We start from the raw sequence: 18,077 nt of genomic DNA on the forward strand, positions 1-18,077 counted from the left end.
AGAAAGTGGAATAGAGGGAACCTTCTTCAACATAATAAAGGCCATATACAACAAACCCACAGCAAACATCATTCTCAATGGTGAATAACTGAAAGCATTTCCTCTAAGATCAGGAACAAGACAAGGATTTCCACTCTCACCACTATTGTTCAAAATAGTTTTAGAAGTCCTAGCCATGACAATCAGAGAAGAAAAAGAAATAAAAGGAATATAAATTGGAAAAGAAGAAGTAAAACTGTCACTCTTTGCAAATGATATGATACTATACATAGAGCATCCTAAAGATGCTACCAGAAAACTACTAGAGCTAATAAATGAATTTGGTAAAGCTGCAGGATACAAAATTAATGCACAGAAATCCCTTGCATTCCTGTATACTAATGATGAAAAATCTGAGAGAGAAATTAAGGAAATGCTCCCATATACCATTGCAACAAAATAATAAAATACCTAGGAATAAATCTTCCTAAGGAGACAAAAGACCTGTCTGCAGAGAACTATAAGACACTGATGAAAGAAATTAATGATGATACCAACAGATGGAGAGACATACCATGTTCTTCGACTGGAAGAATCAATATTGTGAAAATGACTATAGTACCCAAAGCAATCTACAGATTCAATGCACTCCCTATCAAATTAACAGTGGCATTTTTTACAGAACCAGAACAAAAAAATCTTAAAATTTGTATGGAGACACAAAAGACCCTGGATAGCCGAAGCAGTTTTAAGGAAAAAAACAGAGCTGGATGAATCAGACTCCCTGACTTCAGAGTATACTATAAAGCTACAGTAATCAAGACAATATGGTACTGGCACAAAAAGAGAAATATAGATAAATGAAACAGGATAGAAAGCCCAGAGATAAACCCATGCACCTATGGTCAACTAATCTATGACAAAGGAGGCAAGTATATACAATGGAGACAAGACACTCTATTCAATAAGTGGTGCTGGGAAAACTGGACAGCTACATGTAAAAGAATGAAATTAGAACACCATACACAAAAATAAACTCAAAATGAGTTAAAGACCTAAATGTAAGGCCAGAAACTATCAAACTCTTAGAGGACAACATACGCAGAACACTTTATGACATAAATCACAGCAAGATCCTTTTTGACCCACCTCCTAGAGAAATGGAAATAAAACAAAAATAAACAAATGGGACCTAATGAAACTTCAAAGCTTTTGCACAGCAAAGGAAACCATAAACAAGACTAAAAGACAACCCTCAGAATGTGAGAAAATATTTGCAAATGAAGCAACTGACAAAGGATTAATCTCCAAAATTTACAAGCAGCTCATTCAGCTCAATATCAAAAAAACAAACAACCGAATCCAAAAATGGGCAGAAGATCTAAATAGACATTTCTCCAAAGAAGATATACAGACTGCCAACAACCAAGTGAAAGAATGCTCAACATCACTAATCATTAGAGAAATGCAAATCAAAACTACAATGAGATATCACCTCACACCGGTCAGAACGGCCATCATCAAAAAATCTAGAAACAATAAATGCTGGAGAGGGTGTGGAGAAAAGGGAACCCTCTTGCACTGCTGGTTGGAATGTAAATTGATACAGCCACTATGGAGAACAGTATGGAAGTTCCTTAAAAAACTAAAAATAGAACTACCATACGACCCAGCAATCCCACTACTGGGCATACACCCTGCCCAGGGAGATCAGCTCGGTGCTCTGTGACCACCTAGAGGTGTGGGATAGGGAGGGTGGGAGGGAGGGAGATGCAAGAGGGAAGAGATATGGGGACATATGTATATGTATAACCGATTCACTTTGTTATAAAGCAGAAACTGACACGCCATTGTAAAGCAATTATACTCCAATAAAGATGTTAAAAAAAAAAAAAAGATTGAAATTAGAACACTCCCTAACACCATACACAAAAATAAACTCAAAATGGGTTAGAGACCTGAATGTAAGACTGAACACTATAAAACTCTTAGAGGAAAACATAGGAAGAACACTCTTTGACATAAATCACAGCAAGATCTTTTTTGATCCACCTCCCAGAGTGATGGAAATTAAAACAAAAATAAACAAATGGGACCTAATGAAACTTAAGAGCTTTTGCAAAGCAAAGGAAACTACAAACAAGACGAAAAGACAACCCTCAGAATGGGAGAAAATATTTGCAAACGAATCAGTGGACAAAGAATTAATCTCCAAAATACATAAACAGCTCATGCAGCTCAATATCAAGAAAACAAACAACCCAATCCAAAAATGGTCCAAAGACCTAAATAGACATTTCTCCAAAGAAGATATACAGATGGCCAAGAAGCACATGAAAAGCCGCTCAGCATCATTAATTATTAAAGAAATGCAAATCAAAACTACAATGAGGTATCACCTTACACCAGTTAGAATGGGCATCATCAGAAAATCTACAAACAACAAATGCTGGAGAGGGTGTGGAGAAAAGGGAACCTCCTTGCACTGTTGGTGTAAATGTAAACTGATACAGCCACTATGCAGAACAATATGGAGGTTCCTTAAAAAACTAAAACTAGAATTACCATATGACCCAGCAATCGCACTACTGGGCATATACCCAGAGAAAACCGTAATTCATAAAGGCACATGCACCCCAAAGTTCATTGCAGCACTGTTTACAACAGCCAGTTCATGGAAGCAACCTAAATGCCCATCAACAGATGAATGGATAAAGAAGTGGTACATATATACAATGGAATATTACTCAGCCATAAAAAGGAACGAAATTGGGTCACTGTAGAGATGTGATGGATCTAGAGACTGTCATACAGAGTGAAGTAAGTCAGAAAGAGAAAAACAAATATCATATATTAACGCATCTATGTGGAACCTGGAAAAATGGTATAGATGAACCGCTTTGCAGGACAGAAATAGAGACACAGATGTAGAGAACTAATGTATGGACACCAAGGGGGGAAAGTGGCGGGGTAGGGGTGGTGGTGTGATGAATTGGGAGGTTGGGATAGACATATATACACTAATACGTATAAAAGGGATAACTAATTAGAACCTGCTGTATAAAAAATAAATTAAAAAAACAAAAAAAAACCTATCTTCTGGGGTAAAACTCCATTCATGTAAACAACATCCATTAAAGTCACTACAAATAAAATAAACAATATGTATACATAGATATGCAAATAGTCATTTTATGTATTCTTTGAACAATTTTACACATTAAAATGTACCAACTATATTAAAAAATGTTATAAAAAATACTATTTAGCATAGTATTTGTAGTCCAGAAATTACTGGGACTAAAGACCAAAGTTTGATTTTTTAAATAAAAGAATAAAATTATTTGAATGATCTATTATCAACTGAGTTTTCTAATAAGTTTAAACATAATAGTTTGCCTCATTTTTCTGTTCTAAAACTAAAACTAGCTATCACTGGGGTGTCTACACAATCCAAAGACAACCTCTCTGAAAACAGCCACATCTTCTCAATCTAAGAAGTTGCCCCTCCCTTATAAAAGTATGAATAGGTATGTTTGTGACATTTATTATATTCATTGACACATTATATTTCGCTATCACTGCATATCCCTGATATTCTTGGATCTCTATGGGTGTTTTGAAAATATCTAACTTTCCCTTTTATTCATTGTGTCAGTTATTGAATCGATAGCGTATCATATTCATGTCATTTCATTAAAAGAAGGCTTTAGGCATATAAATAGTTAAATCAATTTTTACTAAGCATTACCTAGGATGTGCTCCTACAAACCTTCTAAAAGACATTTTTTAAATAAAAGAAATGGCTTTCCTCTGGCTTTCCTCATTCCTATACCAGAGAAAACATTTTTGTAGCCACTGTTGTTTTAAAAACAGCATGGCCCGCTAGACTTTGGGAAATCACCAAAATGTTAAAGAAGATATTAAAAGGAATAAGGCTAAGTGCACTACTACTTTTCAAGCATTACCTGATCAGTTATGGTCCCTCCTTCTCATAATTCATCTTAAATATGCCAGATCAGCAAAATTATAAAAGGAACTATATAAAAATTCCACACCTGTCATACGTGATCAAGAGATGCCTGCTACTGCCAGACCCCAGATTTATTAATGAGCAGAACATATTATAATTGTCAGATGACTTGTTACAAGAAAGAGATAAAGTGCTGTAGTCACTGGGATGCAGGCCAGGTTTTAGAAGATGTCCCTGTCCCCCTCCTCCCCCCATCTCCTTGCTGTAGACCTGAAATGAACTAAGGCCGGGAACTCCTCATCATGTCAAGGCTAAGCCAGGCCACTCAGGCCCTCAGGAAGCCCGAGGTCAGCGGCATGATCCGGACCATCGGCCCGGGCCCCCGCCAGGCCCCGTCCTGGGTCAGCAAGGCATTTCTGTCAACCAGTTCTGTAAGGAGTTCAACGAGAAGACCAAGGACATCAAAGAAGGCGTTTCTCTGCCTACCAAGATTTTTGTGAAGCCTGACAGGGCATTTGAAATCAAAACTGGCCAACCCACTGTTTCCTACTTCCTGAAGGCAGCTTCTGGGATTGAGAAGGGGGCCCCACACACAGAGAAAGAAGTGGCAGGCCTGGTGCCACTGAAGCACGTGTAGGAGATCGCCGGTGTCAAAGCTCAGGATAACACCTTTGCCCTGCAGGACGTGCCCCATCCTCTGTTGTCCACTCCGTCATTGGATCTGCCGGTTCCCTGGGCATTTATGTGGTGAAGGACCTCCGTTCTGAAGAGCTGGCAGCTTTCCAGAAGGAGCGAGCCCTGTTCCTGGCTGCTCAGAAAGAGGCAGATTTGGCAGCCCAGGCAGAAGCTGTCAAGAAGTGACCCCTGTCCCCCACCCTCCAGGATTTTGAAGGGGGCCAGTTGGGAAGGCGGGGCCAGTGGGGAGGAAGGGAGGTCACATCAACCTGACCTCTCCCTGGCAGAGTTCAGCCCACCTGTTTCCCCATAACCTGGCAGGACCTTCAGTCTCTCCACTGCTCTTCCAGATAATGTAGGATGTGCTTTTTCAGGTAAAGAATGACTTTTCAGTGAGGGGGGTTGGTGTGGCTGGTCTACATTAAAATTTTAGATAAAACAAACTTCCTGCTTCTAAATTGATATTTTGAGTAATAACACCTGGCAGTAAGGAAGCATTCACCTCAGCTACACCTCATTTATCTATATTATAGATATAGATATAGATCTATCTATCCATATATCTGTATGCCCTTCCTTATTATCTACTATCAGCACCAAAAATACCAAAACTTCCTCAACACCTATATGATTAAATGTTGATTCTGTGAAAAGAAGCTTTGCACTCTCAAGACCTGTTAACTACCATAACATAGGGATGATTTACAGTGGCTCGGAATTTTCCAAAGGGTCCAGTTACAAGTTAGTGCAGTGTTTATAACATTATAATTGTTTTGTTTGTTTTGTTTTGTTCTTTTGGCCGCACTGCGCAGCGTGCAGTATCTTAATTCGGGACCAGGGATCGAACCCGTACCCCCTGTAGTGGAAGTGCAGAGTCTTAACCCTGGACCGCCAGGGAAGTGCTTATAACGTTATAATTTTCATAAGGGAATTTAAGAACCTTCCCATATTGGACCTTTCTGTTTATTAAGAGAAGACTTAGGATACCTGCTGAGATTACGATTTCCTCTGAGAACTGCTCAGAAATGAAGGCAAACAATCAAACAGTTAAAGAATTACACTTAGGGCTTCCCTGGTGGCGCAGTGGTTGAGAGTCTGCCTGACGATGCAGGGGACACGGGTTCGTGCCCCGGTCCGGGAAGGTCCCACATGCCGCAGAGCGGCTGGGCCTGTGAGCCATGGCTGCTGAGCCTGCGTGTCTGGAGCCTGTGCTCCGCAACGGGAGAGGCCACAACAGTGAGAGGCCCGCGTACCGCAAAAAAAAAAAAAAAAAAAGAATTAGAGTTAGAATTACACTTAGAATTGGAATTATGGGTTCCCTACCCCAATAGCCATATCACTTGCCTAACCTCCATCCCTCCTCACCCACCCACCAACACACACATAGATTTTTTTTTTCCCCATAAACAAACCTGATTTTTGCACACCTTGAAGTGGCAAAGTTCTTCAGAGGAGGCTGGGTCCACCTCCAGCCCCCGAGGTCTCATTGCTCTGGCCATGGTTTGGTTTGGGCACAGCACAAAGCAACTCCAGCCAACAGCACATGAGAGCATATCTGTCAGGATGCCTCTGGCAACGCTTTTCTCACTTTAAAGAAGGGCTTAATACAAGGACAATTCTTTTCTCTACCTCTTGACTTTGTCACTGGAACCAGAGGAGCCATTCAGGGACCAAGGGGACAAGCTCCAGGACACAGAGATAAGAGTAACACATGTCAATGGAAGCCATGGAGAAAACAGATATATCCTGGAGTCTAAAGTCAACCCTGAAACTATAGTAGTTCCAGACATCTTGTTTTATTGAGTGTATCTTAGCTGGGATTTTTAGGATTTGCCACAGAGAGAATAGAGACTTTCTGCTATTGTGTCAGGCATTTAAATTCTCTTTAGTTGAAGAAACAGACTCACAGACATAGAAAACAAACCTATGGTTACCAAAGGGGAGAGTGGGGTGGGGGAGGGGTAAATTAAGAGGTTGGGATTAACATATACACACTACTATATATAAAATATGTAACCAACAAGGACCTACTATAGCACAGGGAACTCTACTTAATATCTTGTAATAACCTATAATGGAAGAGAATCTGAAGAAGAATAGATATATACATATGTATAACTGAATTGCTATGCTGTACACATGAAATTAACATGATATAGTAAATGAAATATACTTCAATAAAAAAATAGAAGAAAAAAATAAAAAAAAATTATCTTTAGTTGAGTTTCTGCCTATAAAATGCAACATGAGATTGGTTTACCTTTCCATACATGTTGTGAAGAATACAAAACCAATAAATTTTAAAAGGATTAAATACAATATAATAGCTGTTATGTATTAATGCACATAATATTGTCACATAATTCTTTTTCCCCTGTGCTAGCTCCACAATTTGCTCATACTTATTTTTATGTAGTATGATATATAATAATTGCTTGTTTATTTGTCCTTCTCTCCTTTCTAAGATATATGAAGGTGGGAACACCTTATTCTTTGTTTTCAGAGGCTTAGCACAGACCACAATTCACGGTCAGGCCTTAACTATCCCTTGTTGAATTGAATTCAATTTTATCAATAATGAAAATGAATATGTTAAAGAGTACCTTCCTTGGATGTTCTGCAAGACATAATTAGATACTAGAGATTTTGCTACCTAGAATTTATAACCCCAGTGAATAATATCAAGTTGCATTGCACAAACATGACAAACACTAACCCAAATTGATCCTCTTTTCATATTTCCTCTCATTTCACAATGTTGATATTCTTCACCCAATCCATTTTCACATTTGTTAATGACACTTCCAAAGTATTTTATTGAATTTTTTTTTTTTTGGCCATTTTCACTATCACTGCTCTACCTCTTTTATCCCATTAAACTAGCTTAATGAATTTCCTACTCTTCCAGTAGTTTCTAAAGCTACAATTTTAATCACACAACTTCCTTATTCAAAACCTTTCAACAATTCCCCACAGTCTACAGAAAAAAAAAAAAAAATCACACTCTTCAACTTGGCAATATAAGTTCTCCTACAGTCTTCCCCCAAACTACTGATATCCATTATTGATCCACAAGTATCTTATACTATGTCCCATCTAGTCTACTTACTGCATCTTTTCCTAGAACATGCCCCATGGAAGACCCACCATACCTTTGGGCTAGCCATTACTACTTTATGTCTAATACATGAATCCTAATATATAAAATTTACTTTCTAAAACTCTCCAAGAAGCTCTTTCTAATACTCCCATAATACTGTCCCTTGTACCATGTTCTACTTTATGGGAGTTATTTTGCATGTCTTATATCTCCCACACAATATAAGCTCAAGGATGGTATGAGCGTGGGATTGTATCATTCAAGTACCTCATATACATCATCCTAACTCATATGGTAGCAGGCATAAGTTTAATGTGAACACAATTTGAGATGCACAGAGGAACTTCCCCTCACTTTATTATACGGGTTTACTAAAAGGAGATATTTCTTGGAATATGTAGTAGAAGTTACAGAATAAGCAAGTCAGAGCAACTTTATAATGAACATTTTAACTAGTCTTTTTTCTAAAAACACATTTAATTATATATTTCTGTAAGTGACTAGAGTATGTTTCTCTCCTACCTGCCATGTGGTAAAGAGATGTATTATAAGCTTCTTTCTGATACTGAAGAGGAGAATGAAGTGAAATCAAAAGTGTTCATTCCATTGGACAAAAACAGCAGGTAAAGATCTGACTCGGTAAATAGAATAATAATTGGAATATACACGTTTTGGAAGAATGCGCCTCCTTCTATTCAAAGACTTGGAACATGTTTAGATAACTGTCACTGATATATTTCACATAGTTTTTATTCCTCTAGAAAATCATTCTATTCACACTAACACTGCAAAATTTAACATACTCAACTATTATAAGCACCGTTCCTCAATAAAAAAAAAAACCCTGTTTTTTACAGTATTTAAGACCAAAAGAATTCCTTCTGTTCATCCCAATTATATAAGTATTACTACCACCACTACCTATCTGATCTTTTCAACACCTCCACAAGTCTCTTGGACAAAGGCACTGCTGGCTGTCAAGCAGACTGATGGCTTTCACTGAGCAGCCCTATATGTAAAATTCAGAATTCACTTTAACAGTCATTTGAACTGTCACTGTATGAATTATGGACTGAAGCACATTCTGCTTTGCCATTTCAAAAGGAAAGCTTCTTGTGAATATTAAACTAGAAGTGGGAACGGCATTTTCAAGTCAAATGATTTAAACTACATACCTGGGTTTAGAAGGAGCTTTAAAAAACTATTTTGTTTCCATGGAGAAAAACATCTCAAATTCAAATGATCTTGTACTTTTATTATAATAATGTATATATGTATGTATGTGGTGCACATATATATTCATAGCTGTGACTTTTTTTTCTTTTAAAAATATCTTCCTTATATTACAGAATTAAAATTCTTGGAACCTTTGTGTAAACCACGTGTGTTAAATAATATAGGAAGATCCAAAATGAATTGAAGACATGACTTTTTCCCTAGAAAGTTATATGTTATACCTGAAATAACATGTCAGTAATTATAAAACAACATCATGATATGTAAAATATATTGAATAGCCTGAGTGATTTCAAAGATTTCATTAGTAACTCTGGCTCTGTGTTTGATTTTGGGTCCAATCATGAAGCAGGGGGATGACATGAACAGGAAGAGATGCCAGGAAGCCTCAGAACGTGGTGTGATACCAGCAAAGGCAATGAAGTGGATATCAGCATGGGAGGAGGGGAGTGATTTCTGTGAGTAACTACAATGACTAAATTTCAAAAAGCAGTTTAGGAAAAATTAATGAAGATATTATGTGCTCATAGACTGGAAGAATTAATATTGTTAAAATGTCCATACTACCCAAGGTAATCTAGAGATTCAATGCAATCCCTATCAAGATTCCAATGGTTTTTTTTCACAGAAATAGAACAAACAACCCTAAAATGTATATGGAATCATAAAAGACCCCAAATAGGCAAAGCAATCTTGAGAAATAAGAACAAAGCTGGAGGCAACATGCTCTCTGATGCCAAACTATATTACAAAGCTATAGTAATCAAAGCAGTAAGGTATTAGTATAAAAACAGACACTAGATCGATGGAACAGAATAGGGAACCCAAAAATAAATCCATGCATATATGTTCGATTAGTTTACAACAAAGGAGGCAAGAATATACAATTAGGGCAAGGACAGTCTCTTCAATAAATGGTGTTGGGAAAATTAGGCAGCCACGTTGAAAAGAATGAAACTGGACAACGATATTACACCACGCAAATAATTAACTCAAAGTGGATTAAAGACTTAAACATAAGACCTGAAACTCCTAGAAGAAACCATAGGCAGTAAGGTCTTGACATAGGCCTTGGTGATCATTTTGAATCTGACACCAAAAGCAAAAGCAACAAAAGCAAAACTAAACAAGTGGGACTACTTCAAACTAAAAAGCTACACAGGAAAGGAAACCATCAACAAAAAGGCTGCCTACCAAATAGGAGAAAATATTTGCAACTGATAAATCTGATAAGGGGCTGATATCCAAAATATATAAAGAATTCATACAACTCAATAGCAAAAAAGCAAGCAATCTGATTTTAAAAATGGGCAGAAAATCTGAATAGACTTTTTTTTTTTTTTTTGCGGTATGCGGGCCTCTCACTGTTGTGGCCTCTCCCGTTGTAGAGCACAGGCTCCGGATGCGCAGGCTCAGCGGCCATGGCTCATGGGCCCAGCCGCTCCGCAGCATGTGGGATCTTCCCGGACCAGGGCACAAATCCATGTCCCCTGCAACGGCAGGCGGACTCTCAACCACTGCGCCACCAGGGAAGCCCTGAATAGACATTTTTTTCAAAAAGACATACAGACGGCCAAAAGGCCAAGGAAAAATGCTTAGCATCATTAATCATTAGGAAAAAGTTAAACAAAACCACAGTGAGTGGGGTGGTGGTGGTGGTGGTGGGATGAATTGGGAGATGGGATTGACATGTATATACTAATATGTATAAAATAGATAACTAATAAGGACCTGCTGTATAAAAAATAAAATAAAATAAAATTCAAAAAAAAAAATCAAACCACAGTGAGATATCACTTCACACCTGTCAGAATGGCTATTATCAAAATAACAAATAACAACTGTTGGAGAGGTTTTGAAGAAAAGGGAACCCTCGTGCACTGCTGATGGGAATGTAAATTGGTGCAGTCCCATGGAAAACACTATAAAATTCTTCAAAAAATTAAAAATAGAACTATGATATGATCCAGCACTTCCACTTGTGGGTATTTATCTGAAAACAAGAAAACACTAACTCAAAGGATATATGCAACCCCATGTTCATAGCAATATTATTTATAATAGCCAAGATATAGAAACAACCTAGGAGTCCCCTGATGGATGAATGAATAAAGAAAGTGCAACAAATATATATGTGTGTGTGTGTATATATACATATATATTTCAGCTAAAAAAAAAAATGAAATCTTGCCATTTGTTACAAATGGTGTTGGGAAAATTGGGGAGCCACACTGAAAAGAATGAAAATGGACAACGATATTACACCATGCAAAAAGTTAACTCAAAGTGGATTAAAGACTTAAACATAAGACCTAAAACTATAAAACTCCTAGAAGAAAACATAGGCGGTAAGGTCCTTGACATAGGCTTTGGTGATCATTTTGTATCTGACACCAAAATGGTGTCAGATGGACCTTGAGGGCATTCTGCTAAATGAAATAAGTCAGACAGAGAAAGACAAATAAAATATGATCTCTCTTTCATGTGGAATCTAAAAAAATAATAAGTTTTTTAAAAAAGAAAAAGCTCATAGATACAAAGAATAGATTGGTGGTTGCAGAGGGTGGGAGAGGGAGTAGGAGAAATGGGTGAATTGTTTGTTTTAGTTTAAATAAATTGATTTATTTAAAAGAAAAAACTGGGCCTGCAGTTTGAAGACATTGAAAATGTGTTTCCAGGAAAAAAAAATTAATGGAGGAGTCAGTTAATGAAGAACATTGAATACTGGGCTGAGCATTTTAAATTTTACATAATAAGCATCAGTGACATGAATATTATGTTAAAATTATGTTAAGAAGATTCTGATGAAAATGCTTAAGTTGAATGAGACTTGAGCTGGCCATGGAGATTATTGGAGGTGGGGTGCAAAGAACAGGCTTAGAACAATGAAGCATGCTAGCAAGAGCTATATTAATTTAAATAAGAAGGAATGAAATGTTACCGATAAAGAATAGATGGAGATCAAGAACTAACTAAAAAAAAAAAAAAAGCACTAATTTAAAAAGCAAGCTGAAAAATAATACAAAACTATGGTGAGTTTTGAAATGCAGAATTCTGGAGGATTATAATGATATTGGTGATGGTGGATAAACTGAAAAAATATTCTAGTTTGAGGTTATTTGTATCAATTAATTAGCAACCAGAAGTCTGCTATAAAAACTATGTGCTTAATATATATTTCTATGTATATGAAGATATATAGGGCTATATAAATAACTAAATTCAGGATATTTACAAAGTCTTTATATAATGTTAAATTGTATGATATGTACTTTAGGTATTTGTGGGAAAATAAATGAATTAATCTAACCTTTGTGAGGAGGTGAGAATAACTACAATTCAGTCTTGTGTTTTGGTTAGAATCTTCGTAGATTCTCCATGAAGTGAGTCATCCTACCTACTACTGAGTACATTTATACTTCCGGTTCACAACGAAGAATATAACCCTAAACTCTTTGCATTCTTAATTATTAATCAAAACCATCTATATAAAAAACGTTTTTAAGGAAGATTACATGACAGACTCAGTAACCTCAGGAGTTTTTTTTTTTTGTCCTAAAATATGTATCTGAAATACATGTATGTGTGTCCTGTAGATCTACTTTAAGTGAATAATTCTTTCTAGTTATATCAGCACCTGACAGTGAGATGTCACAAAAGTCTTATGAAATTTGCTCTTCTTTTATGACAGGAAAGTGGGTGAGGATATTGTACACTAACCAAGATCCACGGGACCAATGTCCTTTCAATTTGAACACCAAGAAAAGCTGTATTTCTCCTGAACTGCTGGTTTATTTCTCATCTTATGTGACCAATCATGTCTTTGCTCTAACTCTGTGGTCCATCTCTGGTAACTACATAGGAACTCATGGAATTCATATCGTGTACCAACTCTACACCTGATTCATTTTCACCCCCTTATTATATTTTTCTTCAGCTGTTTTTTTTCTATTTATGCTATTGCACATAGTTATGTGAACCACTGCAAATCTTTTTTGGAACAGGTGAAACATACTAATAGGTACACCTAAATGTTAAGGCCTCCATCAAGTAATTTGACATTACCACATTTAGATGTCATAACATCTCTGCAAGAGGATTTTCATGATCACCAGCACAATTACTGAGAAAAATGAATTTCAGGTGGGTACAAATACCTTAAGGAGTAGAAGTATAAGTAGAAAATCCCAAAGTTCTACTGAGAAACATAAAAAAAAAAAACCTAGCCATATCAAAAGAAAGGTAATTGTTGTGAATTGTTGTGACTCCTGGGATATCGATTACCTTTAGCCTATTTCTACTATAAATAAATAAATATTTAAATAAACAAAATCTCTGCTTTGTTTGTTTCACTAATTTCCTATTTCAATCCACTTTATTTAGACTGTCAAAAGAACAATGCTCTATATGGAGAGAGGAAAAATTATTTTCTCCCAGAAAATATTACCAACTTCAAAAATTCCATAACTTTTCTCGAGTTACTCATTGTGATGCTAGCTTAAAGGGATGCAGATGCTATGTGATTCTTTTACCCTTCCAAAGCATTCACATTTCTTTGTGTTTTGTTCCTTCTGTTATTTCACAGCATTAAATCACATCTGTTTAGTTGTAAACATAGGGGGTAGGCATAATAATTAGATTATGGTTCTAGCTCTCAGGATTATGTAATTTGGAACAAGTCATGAATTTCTGTACCTCAGGACATTCATCCTGTAAGAAGGGGAGGATACCAGATTCCTCAGAGCTGGTGTGAAGATTCAGTGAAATAATACATGGGACATGCATAGAACAATGTGTGGCGTTCTATACCTTCTTCAATATCATCACCTATTTTCACTTCATCTTCTGTATTTTCAGTAAAGAGGTGGAAGAGCACAGGAACTCTTGTGGAGAGATAGGCAAGAAATAGAAACATCATACAAAAGCTTCCATCTACAATTTGCCAGTGTCATCATCCCATGGTGTGGTCGTGACTAAAGTCATTGCCATCACTCCTGACTGGAACTTGTGCAGCTTACTAATCACCAGATCCAATTCCTAGCGGATGGAGTGGTATTTCAATTTTTGACAGACCTGACACAGCAGGCTGTCCATTATTAAACCACACATCTGGTCCCTCTTGTTAATAACTGGTTGTTTGCAAAATGTGGACAATCTGCAAGTCTTCCCACAGGGAGTTAAATGAGGTTGAAATGTGTTAACCCACTTTTATCCCTATTCACACAGTGATTTACAAGATGGGCTAAGTGTGCCCCCGTAATAATTCATCATTCTGTTTCTGTGCAAGGTCCACTGCAAGACAGCCAAGAACAAGCTGTCCTTTAGTCCTTAGATTCACTGGTTTTTGGCTTTGTGTGCAAAGTCCATTTCTTGCACATACATAGTGTGAAAAGTAGAAATAATACAACTCTGAGTTTAAGAAAGGCGCACACAGAGGGAAATGATTCTCACTCTTTAAAGCCGTGGCGTAATGGCAGCAGTGCTGAGAAGACTAAAGCACAGTCCAAAGAGAGGCCCGGTTACGAGTCTGAACAGGAAAGGGGTCCAAGAGTTGAGACTTGCTGTCAGGCAACAGTGCCCTACAGACCAGCCAAGCTTGGCAGCCTGGGTTTCTGTTTCTACTTCCCTTCACTGCTTCTATTTGTCAAAAAAAGACAAAGATAAATATGATCAATCCAAGACAAAATCGGGGAGAGAAATCTCACTGCCCCCGGTCACCCTTTTCCGCGGATCCTCTTCTCAGTTTCCGCAGGAGTATTTCCCCCCTACTCCTTTCAGGTGACTAGGACTTTCCAGCCTCTACCGAATCCCTTTCCCAACTCCAAACCCATCCCCACTTCCCAGCCAAAGAGGACAGGTAAATCTAATACCACTGGAGCACTCAGCTTACACAAATGATTTACTCTTCTGAGTATGTGCAGTGGTTCTTCCTTCCCTTGAAATTATACTACATCTCAGATTCTCCTTAAGAGAATCTAGTTCTGACTATTGAGGAATCAAGGTCAGATATTTTGAATTCACTCTTCTGCTTCCAGATGATCAGATATGAAGGACCCAATGCCATTCTTACAGTGCTTTCTTGCCTTCACAACACCTGGGTTTTTATTTATCTTCTGCAAGCACGTACATGGTCACTCTTGCACATGAGAGATATGCAATCAAATATCACAGCGGCTCAGGGTCATGCAATACCCAGACACTGTAACAAATTATGAGGCCTAACATACACGAACAAAGATTTGGGTTGGAGCGATGGAGGAACCTAAGGAACCACAGCCTATGCTCTGTAACACATGAGTATAACAAAACAACAGTGACATAATACAGAATATTAGAAAAGTTATCAAGATTAATGATTGTTGTAGGCGAAAGAAAACTAATAATGTGATTTGGCTGGCAAAGTAAAGCTCATGATTGCAAAATGTGGCAAATTTAGTGCTCGCTTCCGCAGCACATATACTAAAATGTGGCAAATTTCTTCATTTCTACGTTAATTAGAATCGAAGTACAATAATCATTATAAATGTGTATTAGGTATAAATATTTAATACGGATTATATTAAACGTTTGACAGATTAACAATGTTCTATATTTTATTGAATTGCAAGGGTAAAATATCTATGCTCAGTCTTTATAATTTGTTCATAAAGTTTGGTCATTTGCTTACAGCTTTAAAAACCTTACATACCACCACCATGACTACCAGAAAGAAGTTTCTGGCTCAGCTTAACTTTATCCACTCTACTTGGGCGGTACACTCAGTATGAAAGGGGACTCCCGCCCACCACCCGCTTCTCTCACATCCTAGTTTTTACTACTCCACAAGCCAGTTTGAATTTGTACTGAGGCTGAGATTTTCTCAGTGCTACAGATGCACCTTTTTCTTTTTACTCTGTTCTCCAAGTAGTTTTCTCTTAAATTGCAACTTGATTGCTGTCTAATTATTAAGATACTTGTGAAAAAAAAAATCATGACCTATTAAAAAAAAATCCCATATCCAGTCAAAAATTGTCAAAGAGTAAAAGTAATTGTCCTTCTGGATTATTACCTATTGTTTTGATTACTTTTACAGAGAAATTTTAAATTAGCAACTTAAGACTCAGGAGAAGCATTAGTTTAAAGACATCTTGATTGAAGGTATTAAATACAGCTCAGAAAAGGCCACCCTTATTAAATTTCAAACTATAAATATACAAAGCTACTGGTTAAATTTCACTGTAAAAAGTATTTCTTCTTGTTTCATCTTCTAAAGGCAACTTAGACAAGCATGGCACATAAGACAACATTGGCAACACATAAATACACTAATAAAAACAGATGAGCCATCAATGACAAAATGATATATAAACGATAAACAAGAGCATGATTTTTTTTGCTTTTTTTTTGGGGGGGGTATAGTTCTTTTACAATGTTGTGTTAGTTTCTACTGTCCAGCAAAGTGAAGTAGAGTTCCCTGTGTTATACAGCAGGTTCTCATTACTTACCTATTTTATACATATTAGTGCATATATGTATAATCTCCCGATTCATCCCCCCCCCTTTCCCCCCTTGGTGTCCATACGTTTGTTCTCTACATCTGTGTCTCTATTTCTGCCTTGCAAACCGGTTCATCTGTACCATTTTTCTAGATTCCACATATATGGGTTAATATACGATATTTGTTTTTCTCTTTTTGACTTACTTCACTTTGTATGACAGTCTCTAGGTCCACCCACATCTCTACAAGAGCACGATTTGAAAAAGCCAATAAAAGTATCGCATTCACTATTAACCTAGCTACAGGTACACGTGATGACTAAAGATATTGTTACTTTTTATTTGGTACCAATAATGAAGACCAAAATAAGCTTTCATTTGTATTACTTCTCTTACTACCTTTCAAATCTATTTTTGCAGAAGTTGAGTTACATTACTAACAGAGAAGGAAAAAAGTATGCTAATTCTGATAAAACAATAAGTTAGCTGAAATCATTTTCTTGGTCATCCATCTGGATTTATGTCTTTCTACCCATCCTCTAGACTAACTTGAAGCTGCAGTGGAGAAGCTGTTTAGTAGAAAGTTTAATCTCCTTAAAATGTCACATACCTTATGTGGAAAATGAAATTGCTACATTCCAACTTCCTTCACCCAAGATTTATTGTACATAGAGGTATCTTGAGAAAAGTGTAATACTCACAGAAGAGGTATTACAAATAAGTAACCATATACAAAAAGTGGATATATAAGAGTGGTTAAATGGAATCAAACTTTAAATTCCAATAAATTTGAAACGCCGTATTTCAATTTTATTAATAAGAGTAGGTAAAAAGAAAAAATCCATGTTTTTATATAAAATATGAATGTCTGAATTATTGGTAACTATTGAAAAATAATAATTATTACACTATCTTTTTCTCTGCATTTTATATATTATATATATATATATATATATGTATGTAAAGTCAATTTTTGCACCATTACCTACTTCACCAGTAGGTAATTTTTTATTGCCTTATTCAAGGAGATTTCTCTTAATATAATAGTGCTAAAAGACACCGAATAGTCTGGGTTTTCTGATAATAAGTGCTTAAATCATTTTTATAGATATTGCATATGCATGGTTGGTTCCACTATATAATTAAACAGTAAAAATAACATTTCGTTCTTTTTAATAACAATTAAAATATTTTAAAAGTATATTTACTGACCTGAACATAAAAACTTAGAATAAGAACTTTATATTAAATGGCTACTTTTCAAAATAATATATAATTTAATAAGAAAGATAAAATTGGTAACACATAAATGTGCCAGATGCCAATCCAAAACCCATTTTCCCAATTCAATTTGATTATATAAAGTCATATTACATATTTTCATTGTATGATATCTAAACTTACACATACTCCAAAAGCTATCCAACATTCTCCCCATTTTATAAATACTTCTTAAACTATTAATCGATTGAACTGTACCCTTTGTTCAATCTCTTTTATGTTTTCAATTACTACAATGCACTAGGTGACTTGCTTGCATTACTTTTAAATTCCACCTACAAAATATGAAAGATATACTTAAAATTACTGGAGTTGCAACACCTGACCAAATATCTGAAAACTAGAATAATGTTAATT

General features: G+C 36.4%; 1 protein-coding gene and 1 pseudogene across 17 annotated transcripts in view; one reads left to right on the plus strand and one right to left on the minus strand.

Annotated features, from left to right (window-relative positions):
• KCNT2 (potassium sodium-activated channel subfamily T member 2) overlaps positions 1-18,077 on the minus strand; it is a 372,254-nt gene that overhangs the window by 349,090 nt on the left and 5,087 nt on the right. The window lies entirely within an intron of this gene.
• Positions 4,255-4,891, plus strand: LOC137212263 (large ribosomal subunit protein uL11m pseudogene; annotated as a pseudogene).

The sequence above is a fragment of the Pseudorca crassidens genome, chromosome 2 (genome assembly GCF_039906515.1).
Source record: "Pseudorca crassidens isolate mPseCra1 chromosome 2, mPseCra1.hap1, whole genome shotgun sequence".
Classification (NCBI taxonomy): Eukaryota; Metazoa; Chordata; class Mammalia; order Artiodactyla; family Delphinidae; genus Pseudorca; species Pseudorca crassidens.